The sequence below is a fragment of the Trachypithecus francoisi genome, unplaced genomic scaffold, assembly GCF_009764315.1.
Source record: "Trachypithecus francoisi isolate TF-2019V2 unplaced genomic scaffold, Tfra_2.0 Lachesis_group1, whole genome shotgun sequence".
Taxonomy (NCBI): Eukaryota; Metazoa; Chordata; class Mammalia; order Primates; family Cercopithecidae; genus Trachypithecus; species Trachypithecus francoisi.
In genome coordinates, this window is record NW_022681454.1 from 157,424,820 (window position 1) to 157,443,638 (window position 18,819).

The following is an 18,819-nucleotide window of genomic DNA, read 5'->3' on the forward strand; positions in this document are numbered from 1 at the left end:
GTTCACTGTGTTTAATGAGAATATTTAAAAAGAAGTATGAAGCTTAATAGTGCTTTATTTTCCTACTGCTGTAATCTTTCCCAAAAAGGAACACAAGCCTTTTTTGTTCTTATTTATGAAATCAAATGTCCTTAGCCCAGAAAAGACAAATGGTAGTGCCTCTTTTAAATTACTCAATTACGTGGACAGAAACTAACCACTTGATAGAAGAAAAATGCTGAAATGACAAAAATCTATGACTCCCATCTGATGTAATTATATAGGGCAGATTTTCATAAGGTCTCAGAAGGCAGAATATTTCATTTGTCTATGCAAATTTCACTTAGGTGCTAATAAGGTCTCTTAAGCTATGCAAAGACCTGAAATAAAAGTCACCTGCATTTCACAGTGAAATCAGATTCATCTTATCCTAGAAACTAATAGCTGAAAGAAGAGTTCCTAGAAAATAGATCCAGAAAAATAATGCATCTTGACTTTGTATCTGCAGTATAAGCATAATTTTTTCACACTTTAATAGCCCAGATGAACTTAAACTAAACCAAAAATGCTGGGGTCTGGAGGTGAACACGGTGGAGTAGCGTCTTCTTAGGCATAAGTGGAATGAGAAGTGTGGGAATAAAAACATGGAGCTACATGCTCAGCAGTGGCATGAGGGATAAAAACAGAATTCATATAGCTGCAAGGTGACCTGGTTGAAGGGGTTGTTAGCATGCAAGGAACGTAATTAAGGGGCAAGTATTTATGTCAGGAAGAGTTTCTCATTAAATGCCTCCCTGCAATAATGCGCTTACCATGTTTTCAGTTTCCTTTGACATATTTTTGAAAAAAGAGGAACAAAATGACTCATTGACTCCTATTTGGTTTAACATGGGAGGCTATTCCAACAATGAGTTTAGAATGGGAATGTAAAAGCCATAGCACCTTCAGAGTTCCAAGGGCACAGTAAAGAAAATTACATGGTAGGAGCACATTTACTCACTATCAGAACTAAGGCATATAAGAATGTGTTTACTTCTTCTAACTGAAAGTGTACCACACATGATTTAGAAACTTATGATAGGTATGTGGATATGTAGCCATCATTGTGCTTTTACAGGCTACTATTACATTTATTCTATTACATATGGGTTTTCATCATACGCCCATATAAAGTCACACAAATATAGTGTTACTAAAATCTAAAAGAATGTGACTGTGAAATTACTTTCACGACTATAGTTTCATTTAAAGGTAATTATGTATGAGACTCATATGTTTTAGTCATTTTGTGCTCTGCATATTATACATATTCATATTAACCTTTCAAAATAATTTGTCAATCAAAAATGAAATGTTTTTATGCAAGAATGTGGCATCATATCGATTCAAAACCACCTCTGATTGACAAGGGTGGATACTATAGGACTGCAGAATGAGAGTTGAGGCACTGGATCCTGAAGAAACTACCGGTCCTTTGTTTACAAAAGCAAACGTACTCACCCAGGCATTGCTCCCTTCCTCCCTTGAGCTTACATAACTTTTCCAACTCAATATCACATCTTCAATTTGTTTCCTTCCCCTGACTTCTTTCTAATTAGCTATAAACAAATTAGATTCTATGTCCAACAAAGACTCTTCTTTGTACCCTGCTGCACTTCTCTCTCTCATCATTCCTAAACTTCAGGTAAGCATTCCATGTATTTTGCTTACATAGCCCGCTAGTCCATAATAGCTTCCTAGCCGCCTTTTGTCCTTATTACATCCATAGAATGGTCTTTCCTTCAAGTCCTAAGATCCCTCAAACTGCCCAAACAATAACTGTTTCTGAGACCTTTTCTTCTGGAATTAAGAGGGAAAAAGGAATGGATCTGGTGCTAAAGTCATAATGTCACAATTTTTATAATATCAAAATACTTCCTTTCACTTGCTGCTTCATAAATACATCAACAAATGTAATTTTTACTTTTTTCATTCCTGCAATTGCCACCAAGGCCTTTAACAACATATCGTTATGCCACAACAATTTAAATGTCTCATAAAGTCTATCACAAAAGAATTCTGTCTTTATACATTTGTCTTCACATTATTTTATTTGAGAGAAAATCCTAATAGTAAAATATAAAGGGAGTAAGAGCTACTTTTTAATAAACAGAATATTTAGAATTGAAGAATCGAATGGTCATCTTAATTTTGTTTCAATGAATTGTAAATATAATTCATGCTTGTTCTTTTGCTTTTTCTGAGTAACATATCCCACACATAATCCATACAGATATCTCTTTATGTTCAACAAATACTTGCTGATCTTCATAGTCCAATATTTGCAATTCATATTTAATATTCTATATCTGTAAATTTGAATTATATATAATTCTTTTATAGTAACATAACTAAATCTCCATCATATGTACAGCTAAATCCTAACTCCTTAATTGGTATCATCTTCTGAAGCACATGGTATGCAATTAAAGCATTTGAATAACTATTTTAACTGAAGAGTAAAACATAATCAGTCAATCCTGATTTAGATGTAATTTTCTATATATGGAAATTAGAATTAAACATTAAGAACCATAACACTTAAAAACTACATATTGCAATGTACTTACTGGTATTTCACAAGGTGGTTGTCAGTTTTAAGGGAAAGTTAGACTAGGAACCCAGGGAGGAAATAAACCCTGTAGGAGGAAGTGTGATGCAGTGAAAAAGCACCGGCCTGGGAACCAGGGTCACCAAGCTCTGAACAGACCCTGGCTTTATTGCTTTATAACTTTTTGAACTTAGGCACAGATAAGTGCTGAAATTTCTGTCTCCTCTCTAAAGTGAATCCTCCTTTCCAGAGTCCTTGGAGGACTAAATGCAGTGGTGGATATAAACAACTTAACTACGTGTCTGACATGTAGCAGATGTTAAATAACTTTCAGTTTCTCTCCCTCTCTATACACACTCAACTATTTTTTAAGTTAAAATGCAATAAAAATGTTATTCCTAAATGAAAAGTAGAAATAAACAGGCAAAAATGTCCTCTCACTCTAGAGATACAAGTTGCCATGGCAATGCAAATATACTACTATTCTCTCTAGTTAGGTAGTAACAGGAATATGTTTTACCTACTGAAAACAGCATTTAGAAAAGTCTCAGCGTTACTAGCATTGGTGAATTTGTATCAATTCACTTGTTGGGAACTGGATCCAGCCCAAGGCCTGTAATTCTCTTCTGCTGGGAAACAAAGATAGGGACTCAAAGGAAGGATTCTTCAAATTGTGAGAGATTTTCCTTACTCTCCCTTGAAACACTAATCAGGATATTTCCTGGCTTCAAAGATAAATTTCATTTTCGTGATAGATTGAAAGAAGCGGGTACAAAGTGTTTGGTCAGACTAAGGGAGGAGACCACCCTCATACTGTCTTATGCCCAATTTCTGCCTCCAAAGAAGGAAGAAAGTAAAAGGCAGAAATGAAATCCACAAGCAGACAGTCTGGCACCACACCCTGGCTCTGGTAGTTAACAATCGACCCCTGACCTAATCAGTTACGTTATCTATAGATTCCAGACATTGTACAGAAAAGCACTGTGAAAATCCCTGTCCTGTTCTGTTCTGTCCTAATTACCGGTGCGTGTAGCCCCCAGTCACATACCCCCTGCTTGCTCAATCGATTGTGACCCTCTCACACGGACCCCCTTAGAGTTGTGAGCCCTTAAAAGGGACAGGAATTGCTCACTCCGGGAACTCAGTTGTTGGAGATGTGAGTCTTGCTGAAGCTCCCAGCTGAATAGAGCCCTTCCTTCTTTAACTTGGTGTCTGAAGGGTTTTGTCTGTGGCTTGTCCTGCTACAATACTATTAAGTCCAGCATTATATTTTCTAAGTACTTTTTGAAATAAGTGTGTCACTTATGCAAACTGTTGAGAACAGTCTCTGTGAGGGAACTGCTTAAGGACAACCGTTTGTATTACATTTTAATCACTAATAAATCAACTGAGTAGCAAATGTGGTACAGAGTATCGTGATTCCGACTGACATCAGTGTATGAGATGTGTATTTCCTTCTCCTGTTTTCAGATTACTGAAATTATGTATGTTCCCTACATATTCTACATTCTCCTGTCAATATAATCCCTCTTGGCTGAATTCTCAAGTTTTATTTTCTAAAATATTGCTATTTTCAGAAAGAATTGCTTGAGCCAGTATATAATTTTCAACTGTTCCTTTTCATAATAAAAATCTGGTGGTTCTGCAAAGTTCCTAACACATTAAATAATACATTTGTATTGTCAAATAAAAAAGTATAACACAAACTTATTACATAATAGGACAGTAATTCTCTAAAAACTTACAAATACACAAGCACACATATATGAGCATAGATAAGATCAGAATGTATGTAACAACATTCACAGTGGCTGAAATTGATGGTGGGGGTTGCAGGGATTTTTATTCATTTCTGCGTATTTCCTGTATTTTCCAAATTTTCTGCATTAAACATATATTACATCTTATGTTAAAATGTACTTTATTGTTAAACAGTGAATAACTATCAGTACAAATTCTATACATATAATTATAAACATCCTGGGTATTACTTAGAGCCTCAAACTTACACAATGTGAGGTTTCTAAAAAATTTCATTGTGAAATAGAGCACATGAACATAAAATGCATATAAATATATTTCTGGATTAAAAATAATAAAACAAACATTTTTAAATCCCCCACCAAAACTGAGAAATAGAACATCCTATCAGTACTTGGAATCCTGTCTCCCTACCTTGTTCTATTTCCAATCTGTCTTGACTATTCTTCACCTATTTTCTTTCTATACACATTTTAGATTCAGTTTATCATTTTTAAGGAAAATCTCTGCTGATTGGAATTGAATTGTACCTATAAATCAAATTCATAAAAATGTCAATTTGTGAAATTGATTTATCCTAATCAATCACATTTAGTCTTCTTTCAGTGTCTTTCAACACAAGTTTATAACATACTGCATAGATGCTGCATATCTTTGGTTGGATTAATTCCCAGACATCTTAATGATATTTTATTTTCTTATCTTTTTTTTGAGACAAAGTCTCACTCTTGTTGCCCAGACTGGAGTGCAATGGTGCAATCTTGGCTCACTGCAACCTCTACCTCCTAGGTTGAAGAGATTCTCCTGCATCAGCCTCCTGAGTAGCTGGGATTACAGGCGCATACCACCATGTCCAGCTAATTTTTGTATTTTTAGTAGAGATGGGGTTTCACCATGTTGGCCAGGCTGGTCTTGAACTCCCAATCTCAGGAGATCCACCTGCCTTGGCCTCCCAATGTGCTGGGATTACAGGCATGCGCCACCATGCCTGGCATCTTAATGATATTTTCTAACTGTTTTTTACTTGTATGGAAATGCAACTTTTGTTACAGTGTTTGTACTTCTGTAACTACTTTTTCTCTTGAATTGTCTGTCATTTCCTGGCAGAAATGTTTTAAATATTTTCCACTATGATGGGGATTTATAAATTATTCCATGTGATAATGTCTAATTTTGAAAGTTATTTAATGTACTGTTGACCTTTGAACAATGTGACAGTTGGGGCACTGACCCCCACATGCAGTCAAAAATTTATGTATAGTTTTTGACTACCCAAAAACCTAACAACTAATAGCCTACTGTGGACTGGAAGCCTTACAAATAACATAAACAGTTGATTAAAACGTATTTTGCACATTATATGTATTATATATGGTATCTTACAATAAAGTAAGCTAGAGAAAATAAAATTCTATTAAGAAAATCCCAAGGAAGAGGGAATCATTTACTATTCATTAAATGGAAGTGAATCATTATAAACATCTTTACTTTCATCTCACATTGAGTAGGCAGAGGAGGAGCAGCAAAAAGAGGGCTGGCTTTGCTGTCTCAGGAGTAGCAGAGGCAGAAGAAAATCTGCATTGAAGTGAACCCAGGAAGTTCCAACTTGTGTTGTTCAAGAGTCAATGGCATATAAGTATGTAAATACGTAACTATATACTTCCAGAAAAGTGAAACTGTTTTTTGAGACAGAGTCTGGCTCTGTCACCCAGGCTGGAGTGTAGTGGCACGATCACAGCTCACTGCAACCTCCACCTCCCAGGTTCAAGTGATTCTCCTGCATCAGCCTCCCGAGTAGGTGGGACTACAGGTGTGCACTGCCATGCTCGGCTAATTTTTCTGTAGAAAATTGCAACTTTTATAAGTATGTAGTCAGGCTTTCCCTCTAGCAATACATTTTGGCTTAATGTCTAATTTGTGTGTTATTATTGTTCACACATCAGTTTGATTTGTTCTTTTTTTTTCCAGGAGCAGAGAAAGAATAGAGGGGTAGTATTTGCTTTACATACTTAAAAAAGCACAACACTATACTTATTTTTTCACACAGCCTGGCATTTTTTTCTCTTTTAATTGGTGAGTATAATGCATTCATATCAATTATGATATTTTGGACTTCTCCAAATCATTGTTCTGGGATTATTTTGAATTGTTCTTTCCTCTATTCTAATGTGTTCTTTTCACTATTTTGGTAATTATATTCATCAGGCTTATTTTTTAGTAATTATATAGCTTTTAACCTGCATACTTAATAACATATGCAGTATGCCAATATACTTACCCTTGTCCTAAGTTATAAATGTCCTAAGAGTGCTTTAGATCTGACTGCATCTTACAATTTTTATGCCAGCTTTGCCTAATATGTTGGATCTACTTATTCTTAACCCAACAAAAAAAAAAGAATTGATATCATTATTTTAATTTTTACTAATTTCTTGTATCTCAAACCTTCTACTTAGAATTAATTTTCAATAACCAGAGACCTACCTTATAATTTGTTTTCAGAATGGTCTGTTGGTAATTAATTCTGGTAATAAATTAATTTGGTAATAAAAATTTCCAATCTTTTATTTTTCTTTTTCTCTTTAATTCATTTTATTTTTGAGCTGCATTTCACATTTGCTGAGTTGCATGGGATTTTTCTCTTGATATATTGAGTATATATTTATATTGCTCTCAGGCTTCTGTTCTTGCTATCAAGAAGTTGGTAGTCCTTTCTAAGTGATCTGTCTTTTTTCTGTGGATACTTTTAAAGGTTTTTCTGTCTTTGGTATTATGTACTCTCAGTGTGATATGGTGTGTGTGTGTGTGTGTGTGTGTGTGTGTGTGTGTACTTATTCCATGTGAGATTTTTTGGGCTTCCTGATATGGAGTTGGTATTTTCAACAATTCTTGAAGTTGCCAAATACTATCTCTTCAAGTATTGCCAGATTTCCTTTCTCTCCGTTATTTCCTTCTAGAACTCAAGATAGATTGGTATATGTTAGATATGTTCATGTTATTCTTAGTTTTAATTAACATCTCTTTTATCATTTACATTAATTTTGCTCTGTACTACATTTCAGATATTTGGTTTGATACTCCAGTTGACTAACTTTGAGCTGCATTTAATCTGTTCTTTAATTTGTCTATTTTAAAATTTCATTTATTATTTTTACTTATTTCTAGAGTTTCATTTGATTCTTTCCAAGTGTGTTGGTCTTTTAGAAAATCCATTCTTATTTATCCACAATTTATATTTTCTATTTTTATAATATATTATTGTTATTAATATATTATTGTTATTCAGTATTCTATGCCCAATAATTTCAACATTTAAGTATTTTTGAGTCTAAGTCTGCTGTTTCTTTGCTCTTGTTTTCTGCTCACACTCGTATTAGAGCTTGTGTATTTGTGTTTCTGTATCTGTAATTTTCAAATCTAAGCTCACATTTCTTAGAACTTCAATTCAGAAGTTTTCAAAGGCCATTGTTAAAGGTACAGTCTTCAAGACAGGATACGTATTTGCACTTAGGGGGTGCTATGGACTGAACTGTGTCTTCCTCACATTTCTATGTCAAAACGCTAATCACCAATGTGGCTGTATTTGGATATAAGGCTTTAGGGAAATAATTAAGGTTAAATGAGATCATAAGTATGGAACCTGATCCAATAGGAACACTGGCCTTATACAAAGAGAAAGCAAGAGAAATGTCTCTCTCTCTCTTCCTTCCGGTATACAGAGGAAGAGCCATTGTGAGGACAAAGCAAGAAAACAACCGTCTGCAAGCCGGGAGTGGAACCTTTATCAGAAAGCAACTGTCCCTGATTTTAGATTTTGTAGTCCTCAGAAAAGAAACAAAAATTATTTTTGTTTAAGCTACCCAACTTACGGTATTTTGTTATGGAAGTCTTAGCAGACTAAGACAGACAGCATTATCAACATAATGTCTTTTTAAATTTGATTCTCATTTTGAAAGGTTTTTTCAGACCCGGGTTATATTTACAAGTTTTCAGGGCAAATGTAATAAGTCTCCATTAGGTGCCAAATTCTAATCAAGCAAGTTCATTCCCAAGTCATAGTTACACTCAAGATAGAGCATTCTGGGAAAGAGAAGTAATTGTTGAGTAGCCCTTCCCATCATGAATGGAAACAGAAAACAAAAGAGTTGAAAATAGAAATAAAAGTAAGAAAATAAAGTGCAGTGGATGGAATATTTAGTGAAACAAAGAAAAAGAGTGACAGGAAAGAAAGAGAAAGAATTCTAAATGGAGATCATAACAAGGGAATGGAAAAAAGGCTATAAAAACTAGTACAGAAAGTCGGCACATGCCTAAGAGAGTCAGTAATGGGTACACATTGAGCTACAAGAAGAAAAGGAAGGAAAGTTACTTATGTACAAGTTCTAGTGCATGCCCGGCACCGTCTATGCATATTATCAATGTTAGCTCGTTTAGTCTTCTCGGTGGTGTTGTCAGGTAAATATTTTCGTCTTCACAGTAGCCCAATACTTGATATTTTCTGAATCTAAAGTACACTGTTAAAAGTGATAATGACTAGCCACACATGGCTATTTAAATGAATAAAAATTAAATACAATGAAATTTAGAAAAATTAGAAAAATTTAGTTTTTTTTTTTTTTTTTTTGAGACGGAGTCTTGCTCTGCCGCCCAGGCTGGAGTGCAGTGGCCGGATCTCAGCTCACTGCAAGCTCCGCCTCCCGGGTTCACGCCATTCTCCTGTCTCAGCCTCCCGAGTAGCTGGGACTACAGGCGCCCACCTCGTCGCCCGGCTCGTTTTTTGTATTTTTTTTTTTTTTTTAGTAGAGACGGGGTTTCACCGTATTAGCCAGGATGGTCTCGATCTCCTGACCTCGTGATCCGCCCGTCTCGGCCTCCCAAAAAAATTTAGTTTCTTATCTATACTAGCTACATTTCAAGTGTTCAGTAGCTGCATGTGGCTGGCAGCTCCCTATTGGAATAGTGCAGACTGAGAGCATTTTCATTATCACAGAGACCAGCAGGCCAGCATTCATCTAATGTGGTTCTTCAAATAAATTCTTAATAAATAATTTCTTATAATTCTGGCAAGGTATTGTATCTAGATGTTCTTTAATTTGCAAGTTTTATGCATAGAAGAATACACATTTTATAGCAAGCTTGCAAAAAGTGTTTAGCGTGCTATTTAAAAAGTTAATATAATGTCTTAAAATACTTGAAAGGCATGAATAATTTAAATAAATTTAATTTTTTGCTAAATCAGGCGAGTGTGAACTAACATGTAAAAAGGCACATAAGTTTAAGTGATCTGAGACAGTAACAAAAAACAAATACACACATAAACACACCTACAAATATTTGACAGTTCTCAACCAGATTTCGGAGAAAAGGTAATTTCTTCAAAACATACAATATCTTTGTAGGGCTTAAAAATAAGACAGTAACCATTATTTGTTTCTTTAATGATGAAGAATTCAATAAAGAAAAGTAATATATCCAGTAATAGGATTACTCGGCTGAATGGTCCAGACTGCTTTCCACAATGGCTGAACTAATTTACATACATACCCAAAAGAAAACAAATCATTCAACCAAAAAGACTCATGCACTCCCACGTTCATCGCAGCACTATTCACTACAGCAAAAACATGAAGTCAACCTAGCTGCCCATAAATGGTGAAGTGGATAGAGAAAATGTGGTACATAGATACCACGGAATAGTATGCAGCCATAAAAAGAATGAAATAATCTTCTTTGCAGTAATACATATGCAGCTGGAGGCCATTATGCTAAGTGAATTACTGTAGGAACGGAAAACCAAAAACTGCATATTCTCATGTATAAGTAGAAGCTAAACAATGAGTACTCATGGACATAAAAGATGGCAACAACAGAAACTGGGAATTACTATGGTTGGGAACAAGGGGTGAAAAACTAGCTCTTGGGTACTATGATTATACTTGGGTGATGAAATTATTTGTACACCAAATTTCAGCATCACACAATATACCCAAACCTATACATGTACTCCTTGAATCTAAAATAAAAATCAGAAAAAGGAAAAGTAATAGTTTTAACCTGAATTTTTTACTATTTTTATTTTAAACATTTAATTATATATTATTAATTATAACCAGTATTTTCCCTCATTTAAATGAGACATGTGTTGTCCTTTCAACATCTTTTTGCTTTGCTACTCTATGATATTAAAATATCTAATGCATAATTCCAAAGAGTATTTTCTCTTTACTATAATATCTTAAATCAAAGTTAAGAGATTTTAAGGGATACTTAAAGTAGCTCCCTCCCATCTCCTCTCTGTATATTTAAACACAGAGAATTCTGATGACAATAAAAAGATACATAAACATAATTGTATGGTATTTTCTATGATGAAATATATTTGACTTCCTTTTCACTATATTGAAGCAAGAAACTACAAAGTATCATCTGGTACAGAGGCTTTAGAAAATTATTGTGTCACGCTTTACTTTTCAAACTGATTGTTCAAAAAGAAAGTCTTCAGACTGTACAGAACATCAAGAATCATTACAAGAAGAAATTGCAAACCTTTTAAAGGAAAAAATCATTGTAAACTTCTATCAGGGGAAAGACACTGGGCAAGATGTTGTTAGCGTCTCTAAACTCCAGAGGACAAGGCCAACTCTCATATCAGTGAATAAACAGATAATAACTGAGAAGTTCAAGGTGTCTCTAAAATCATTATTTTCCTCTTAAATCCTGTCGATTGTCTTAAATCCTGTAGACTACAACGAACTGAAATACTCATGGGGAAGAACACCAAGTACTAAATCTGTTCATGTCTATAACTGGCATTCACAGAAAACTGTCTGTAACTTTATTCTTTGTTTTGGCAATTCTTAAAGAATTTGTGATATCATCATGACGGCACTTGGAAATTGGAGGAAGAACAAAGATTGTGCTTTCTTGCTTAACGACACCATTCCTCTACCCATCCAAACCCAAAACTATGTGTCTTAGCTATTCTTTTTACCAAGAACTTATAAAGGATGAATCCTAAATTTTCTGGTTTTAGTCATAGAATATCTGTAAATTTATTACCGTAGTAGGATCTCAAATGTACTGTTATAAATCATCCAAATGCCAATATAAGGACAGACTGTAATACTTTATGTACCAGTTCTTGAAAATACAATATCCCTAGACATCTACCTACATGTTTTCTGAAATTCTTTAAGTAAACTCTGATTTTGGTTCTATTTAGAAAACGCTATTTCTAAATACTCCAGAATGCTACGGAAGTACTTTGAATTCCACAGAGTGATTTGTTTTCACTTTATTTTTATTAAGATGTATCATGACATCAGTAATGTGTACTAATCTTAAGTATAAAGCACAATGAAATTTTACATTTATCATCGGTGCACCCAGATTAAAATATGCAACATTTTCCCCACCCTAATATGATTTATATTTCTCCTTCCCAGTCAGTTCCTCTTTCTAAGAGGTAACTACAAGTGAGACTTCCATCATCTTCCATTAATTTTACTTGTTTTAAAATTTCATACAAATAGAATAACAATAGGCCGGGCGCGGTGGCTCAAGCCTGTAATCCCAGCACTTTGGGAGGCCGAGACGGGCGGATCACGAGGTCAGGAGATCGAGACCATCCTGGCTAACACGGTGAAACCCCGTCTCTACTAAAAAATACAAAAAACTAGCCGGGCGAGGTGGCGGGCGCCTGTAGTCCCAGCTACTCGGGAGGCTGAGGCAGGAGAATGGCGTAAACCCGGGAGGCGGAGCTTGCAGTGAGCTGAGATCCGGCCACTGCACTCCAGCCCGGGCAACAGAGCGAGACTCCGTCTCAAAAAAAAAAAAAAAAAAAAAAAAACAAATAGAATAACAATAAACACACTTTTTGTATCTGGCTTGTTTCACGCAACCTTAGGTTTTGAGTTTCATCCATGTTGTCGCCTATATAAGTTCTTTTTAAAATTTCTGGTAAGTATTGAGTATATTGTTTATCAGTTGGGGTGTTTATTTTTTTCACCCAAGAGATACACTTTTACTCTTAAAATTTCAGTTGTTTTGTGGGGGGGATGCTAAATGTTTTTGATTAGACCTCTGATTCAGGAAATCTCACAGACTTGCAGATTTGACCATCCTATTTCAGGCAACCGTTGAAGCATCAATGATAGCTCTTTGCAGAGTTTTGATAGACTTCTCATTCAGTTCAACATGTCACCTTCAAGTTTCTCTAAACTTTTCCTTTGAATCCATCCCTCAAAAAGCTAAGAATGTCACCATTCTTAACTAGTAGAAATGCTTCCTCAACATGCCAGAGTCTATCTGCTATCAAAGCTATGACACATTGTTGCTTTATCTGTGTTTTTTCCCCACTAAACCAAAAAGGTGGGCCTATATATTTTTTCAATTTAAATTGCTAGTGTGGAGATCTCTGCTAGCTACAAAGCAGACACTCACAAATATTAAAGTGATATGGTAATAAAAATCAAACACATTTCAAAAGACTGTAATTTACTTCATATTATCTTAATTCATTAATTAATATGTTGAATGGTTGCATTTTTAGATTACTAAGGCTATTTGTGTATTTTACAGAAGTAACCATTTCCTTTTGAATCCTCAACAGCTTTTGTTATAACTGCGATGTTTTTTACAGGAAGATTTTTAAGAGGTTTTCTGTATCAGAGAGAATATATGAAATTGGAAAGCAAAGGTAACTTTGAATATACATTAGACATATTCGATTCTTGAGAGAAAACCATCAACCAAAATTTCACTTGATTGGCGCAGGGCTTATACTCTGTAACTTTGTACATATTGCTACCAGGGCCTTATTGCATTTATAAAAGAAAGATAGATAACAAAATGTTGTTCTTTCCTGTGGTGAGAATGCTAAGCATAGATCAGTTAAGGAATCTAGGTGCTTTGTTCTAATCACAGTGAATGTTATGTTACAGAGAGTTATTATCCTGACTATTCTAATAGTGATTTATAACTTTTCTTTCACATAGCAGAAATGACTTCTGATGGCACACTCAAGTGATAAAGGAGGTACTCATTCACTATCTGACTCATGCTTATCAAGCCTCTTCTTAAAGAGTTTCTTCTGACTCCCTATATATTTAAATCTGTTGAATTCTTGCTGAAATACACCAGTTGCAATTTCTGGAAGGAGTAGTTCATATGGTTACACACATCATTGGGAAGTTATTTGTGACTCTTTTAAAATAATATTGTCTCAGTGTAAAACATATTATTATTATTATTGTTTTTTGAGACAGAGTTTCACTGTTTTTGTCAAGTGTGGAGTGTAATGGCCTGATCTCAGCTCACTGCAACCTCTGCCTCCTGGGTTCAAGTGATTCTCCTGCCTCAACCTTTCGAGTAGCTGGGATTACAGGCATGCACCACCACACCTGGCTAATTTTGTATTTTTAGTAGAGATGGGGTTTCACCATGTTGGCCTGGCTGGTCTTGAACTCTTGAGCTCATATGATCCACACACTGGGGCCTTCCAAAGTGCTGGGATTACAGGTGTGAGCCACTGTCCGGCCGTAAAACATATTATTAAAGAGTATACTCATTCACTCTTCTGAATCCATAGGTGTCTTTGAACTTTGCATTTTAATTAAATGCTTTAGCTTTGCAAGCATATTCTCTTTCATGTGATACTATGTACATAGCTCAAGCATAGTGTCCCCTTGAGATTATAATATTAATAATAAAAGGTAGTAGGGATTTTTACCTACAGCTAAAGTCAGTTATTTTTTTCTCTGACTGTAATGGTCTTTTACATCTTTCGATTTCAATTCCATGTGGATTTGGAGAGGGGAAAAAAAAAAAAAAAGAAAAGAAAATACAGTGTTTGATCCCAATAGCAAGTCAAGAGTATACTTTGGCAAAATATTTCTATATAGGTATATTCTTAAAGTTACACAAATATAAGACCATCTTAGAAGAAGTGCTTGAAATCACTTGTAAACCAAGCACTGAATGTCTGACTTCTGCAGCTGAAACAACAGCTGCTTCAAAGAGCATGCTTCTTAAGACATGTGACATGGCAGGCATGTTTTTATTTATTTATTTTTCCCAGTATACCCTTTCTTTTCTAGACAAGTTAATGTTTAAGGTTCACTCTTGACTGAGAAAAAAATAATTCTTGAGATGCAACTCTTGAGTCAAATAGATCATAGTGAAATGATGTGTTAAAGAACTGTCATTATAGAACTACAACAAGAGTACTCATAGACATCTTCACTTGCTAATAAAACCATATCCCCACAAGTCTCTCACATTTTCACAATAAGCAGCCACCATCTAGAGACATGGTTCACTTTAGAACCCCAAACAGAAACTTTTAAAAAGCAAGCACATAAAATACCTCCATTTTCGAGCCACAGCCAATTTCCTACAGCACTGGCTTTCTAAGTATGGTTCTCAAACCAGCACTAATATAATCTGGGAACTTCACAGAAATGCAAATTCCCAGGCTCCATCCCAGACCTACTAAAAGATTCACAGACTGGGGACAAATAATACTTTTAAATAAGCTCACCGGGGGATTCTGATGCACACAAAAGTTTGTAAACCACTGTTCCATAGAAATATTGAGCTAAAAGAATACGAAAATATCTGGAAGAAGAGTCAGTGGTCTATAAGTAAAGCCTATATTAAGCAGAATCACCAGATTAAATCAATGTATTTAAAACTTTCCTGTTTGTCACCTATTGTGAGAAAAATAAAGGACCAAATATGAAAAGTTTTATTTCTGAGAGAACTGCAGCTGTAAGGAAATGACATTCCATGCAAAGCTGAATCAATCATCCATAGAATAGAGAGCCAAAATGTATGCAAATGCCTACTGGGGTGCATTAAAACCATAAAAATGTAGAAATGACTTCACTTGCACCTCACCATTTTTCGAGGCATTCCCTTTTAGACATCTCTCTATCTTGTCCTCATTTGCATCCGCATGTACAGCTCTCGGCCGGGCGCGGTGGCTCACGCCTGTAATCCCAGCACTTTGGGAGGCCGAGGCGGGTGGATCACGAGGTCAGGAGATCGAGACCCTCCTGGCTAACACGGTGAAACCCTGTCTCTACTAAAAATACAAAAAACTAGCCGGGCGAGGTGGCGGGCGCCTGTAGTCCCAGCTACTCGGAGGCTGAGGCGGGAGAATGGCGGGAACCGGGAAGCGGAGCTTGCAGTGAGCCGAGATCGCGCCACTGCACTCCAGCCTGGGCGACAGAGCCAGACTCCGTCTCAAAAAAAAAAAAAAAAAAAAAAAAAAAAAAAAAAAATGATTCAACAAGTTTATAGTTGATACAAGATTAAAAAATGGGTTTTAAAAGACATGAATGCAAAAAACTTTAAACTCAAAACCAAAGTGGTAGCAAACCAAAATTTGGCATGGCACTTTTGAGACCCAAACATTAAATTTAGAAGTGATAGCAGGAAGTAGCAGCATGAAAAATAGCAAGTGTTAAATGTTAAATTTTAATTTGATTTTCCTAAATGAAAGTAAACATGTGAGAACATCAGGCTCCAAAGATATGTCATTAGGCTCCAAATTTTCCTTATGTTGTAGAAGACACAGATTTGAAGTCATTATACCATATTGCCCCTTTAAAAACACAGACGTTGGTGTATTCCATGCCACCACATTAGTTGCTGTGACATGATAAAATGATAATGATCATTGCTGTGTATTTAAATGGTCACAGTATCTACACAAACACTAGGCTCAGCCGCAGAATCCCCCCTCCTCTTGTTCTTCTCTTACCTTGCCAAAATACTCTACCCCAATTTTTTGTGAGTATTCAAGGATTCTTCATCTTCTGTCAACACATTAGACATTTTGATTCTCCAGAGATCTTAATTCTAGTTTCATTCTATCCACTATCTCAGGAAAGATGTCCCCTACACTTGGATCTGCCTGTTCTTAAAAGGATGCTTGGATTTTCTGTTAGTTCATGTACTAAGCTTATCAAGGAGTTCTGTTCTTACTAGGTACAGGCCTGAAGCATGAAGGTGTAGGTTGAATTTAGAAGTTTCACAATAAGAACTCAATTGTTGGGAAATAGACATGCTGTTTTCTCCCAAACAACATTATAAGCTATACAATCAATGTGCTAATCACCATCTGTCTGATATCCTTCTTTTATTTCTCAGTTGGCTCCAAATTCTGGGTAAGAGGGACTAATGGGAGGAATGGGAGTGTGATTAGGAATCCTCATAAATCTCAAACAAGGAAACAAAGTCAAAGTGAACACTGAAGGAAAGTCTCATTTGAAAGGCTCTCATCTCAGTGCCAGTCCCTTTCTTTCCACCCAGCTTCTTTTCTTTTCTTGTTAATTGCAGGAATCTTACTCTTTTGGATAAATTACTTCCCTCCCACTCGAGCCATGTGGTTCCAGTGGGGGCTGCTAATACTGCTACCCATCTCTCACCTTGGACACGGGGGTTAAGTAAACCATGCCGTGACAACTGACGTCCTTTATTAATAATATTTTATTGGGGAGGGGTTTACTTTCAGGCAACAAGGCTGTAAAAATATGAATGGCTGGTCACCACTTCCCAAGTTCAAGGAGAAAAAGAAGCTAGCATGAAAGAAAAAGTGATGGGAAAAGCATCCTGGTGGTATCCAGTCCCAGCCACTCTTATCCCCAGTTACAAGGTTTCCATTCTCACTTTTATGGATTAATAAATGTGCCCACCTTAGTCCAAAACAATGTGATCACTCACGATAGAAAAAAATTCCTGACTAATGAAACATTGCTCAACGAACTACATTCCAGATGGACTAGAGAGATAAATGTGAAAAAAAAAAGTACTACAAAATGTAGTAGAAAGAAAAAATGTATACTTAACAAATCTCAGAGTCAAAGAAAATTTTCTAAGCTTAAAATTAGAAGATGCCACAAGAGAGTATTTTGAGATAAAATACACAAAATAAATAGCAGAAACTTCAGTTTGTCAAAAATCCCAAACAAAATAATAATTGGATAAAAACATAGCACAATATTTGCTGAAGTTTTCACGAAGGGGATACTTTGTAAAATGTTTATAAAATTGGTGAAGAACAGCACGGAAGTCTCCAGGAGTAAAATGGGTCAATATATAAACAATTTACTAAGAGGAAAAATAAAATGACTAACAAACAGTTTAAAAATTTATCACTGATAAAAAGAAATGCAAAATGAATTATAACCTTTAGTCAAATGTTTTTATTCTGTGTATATAGACATACATTTGAAATGAATATTTATACTCTTTCAATGGGTATGTAAATTCCTGTTTTGGAAGCAACTTAATACTTTTTTTGAAGAGGCTTTTACAATCTTCATCACATTTACTGTCTTATAATTTCATTTTTAGAAATTTAGTTTAAGAAAATAATTCAGAATTACCAGAAGAATTCATATGGCCAAATATGTCTGTAGAAGTGACAAACTAGAGGTAATTCAAATATATTACAATAAACGGCATTGTTAAATCAAATTTGGCACATCCATTTAATAAGTATGTTTTGCTATTAAAATAATGCTAATGAAAGTTTATACTGAACTTATAAATATGCTTCTGTTTCAATGTAAAGAAGAAAAGTATAATACTTCACATATAAAATTATTTTCACTAAATAAAAATGCATATATGAGAAATAATGGGCCGGGCGCGGTGGCTCAAGCCTGTAATCCCAGCACTTTGGGAGGCCGAGACGGGCGGATCACGAGGTCAGGAGATCGAGACCATCCTGGCTAACACGGTGAAACCCCGTTTCTACTAAAAAATACAAAAAACTAGCCGGGCGAGGTGGCGGGCGCCTGTAGTCCCAGCTACTCGGGAGGCTGAGGCAGGAGAATGGCGTGAACTCGGGAGGTGGAGCTTGCAGTGAGCTGAGATCCGGCCACTGCACTCCAGCCTGGGCGACAGAGCGAGACTCCGTCTCAAAAAAAAAAAAAAAAAAAAAAGAAATAATGAAGCAAAATATACCCCCAAATATAGTGGTACATAATTAACTCTGGGTAGTGAAATCATAGGTTGCTTTGTTTGTTTGCTTGTTTCTTTTGCCTCTTATACTTTTCTTTTTCTCCAAGAAGTGTTAATTACCTGTATTATAAAATTGTTATTTGTAAAGGTTTAACACTTTGCTAACACTATTTTTTAGACTTGCTTCTGAATTACAGAATTGGCTCTTCAGTAATTGGTCACAGTGATCTGGGTAATCACAGTACATGTCAGGCTCCGCCTTTATATTCTCTTGCCTCACTCCTACACATATTTCATGCACTGCTACCTTTCTGTTGTGCTATTTTGTGACACAATATTTTGAGAGAAAACCATTAGTTACACGCAGATACTAAGTGACATTAGTTTATCTCCAACTAGGCAATGTAATTGCAACAAAACCCCCAGCTAACCAAAAACGAATAATAACTTCTGCTCACATAAAATGAAATGTCCATTTCACTAATCACATGCTGTCTGGAACCCCTGTTCTCCAT

General features: G+C 35.6%; 1 protein-coding gene across 2 annotated transcripts in view; it reads right to left on the bottom strand.

Annotated features, from left to right (window-relative positions):
• Positions 1-18,819, bottom strand: part of MARCHF1 (membrane associated ring-CH-type finger 1) — an 867,095-nt gene that overhangs the window by 277,486 nt on the left and 570,790 nt on the right. The window contains exon 1 of one of the 2 annotated variants that reach the window (XM_033215593.1): positions 2,589-2,624. The exons of the other annotated variant lie outside the window; for it this stretch is intronic. The gene's annotated coding sequence lies outside the window, so the exon portion shown is untranslated. Of the gene's footprint in view, positions 1-2,588; positions 2,625-18,819 lie in introns of those variants that run through there. 2 annotated transcript variants of the gene reach the window in all.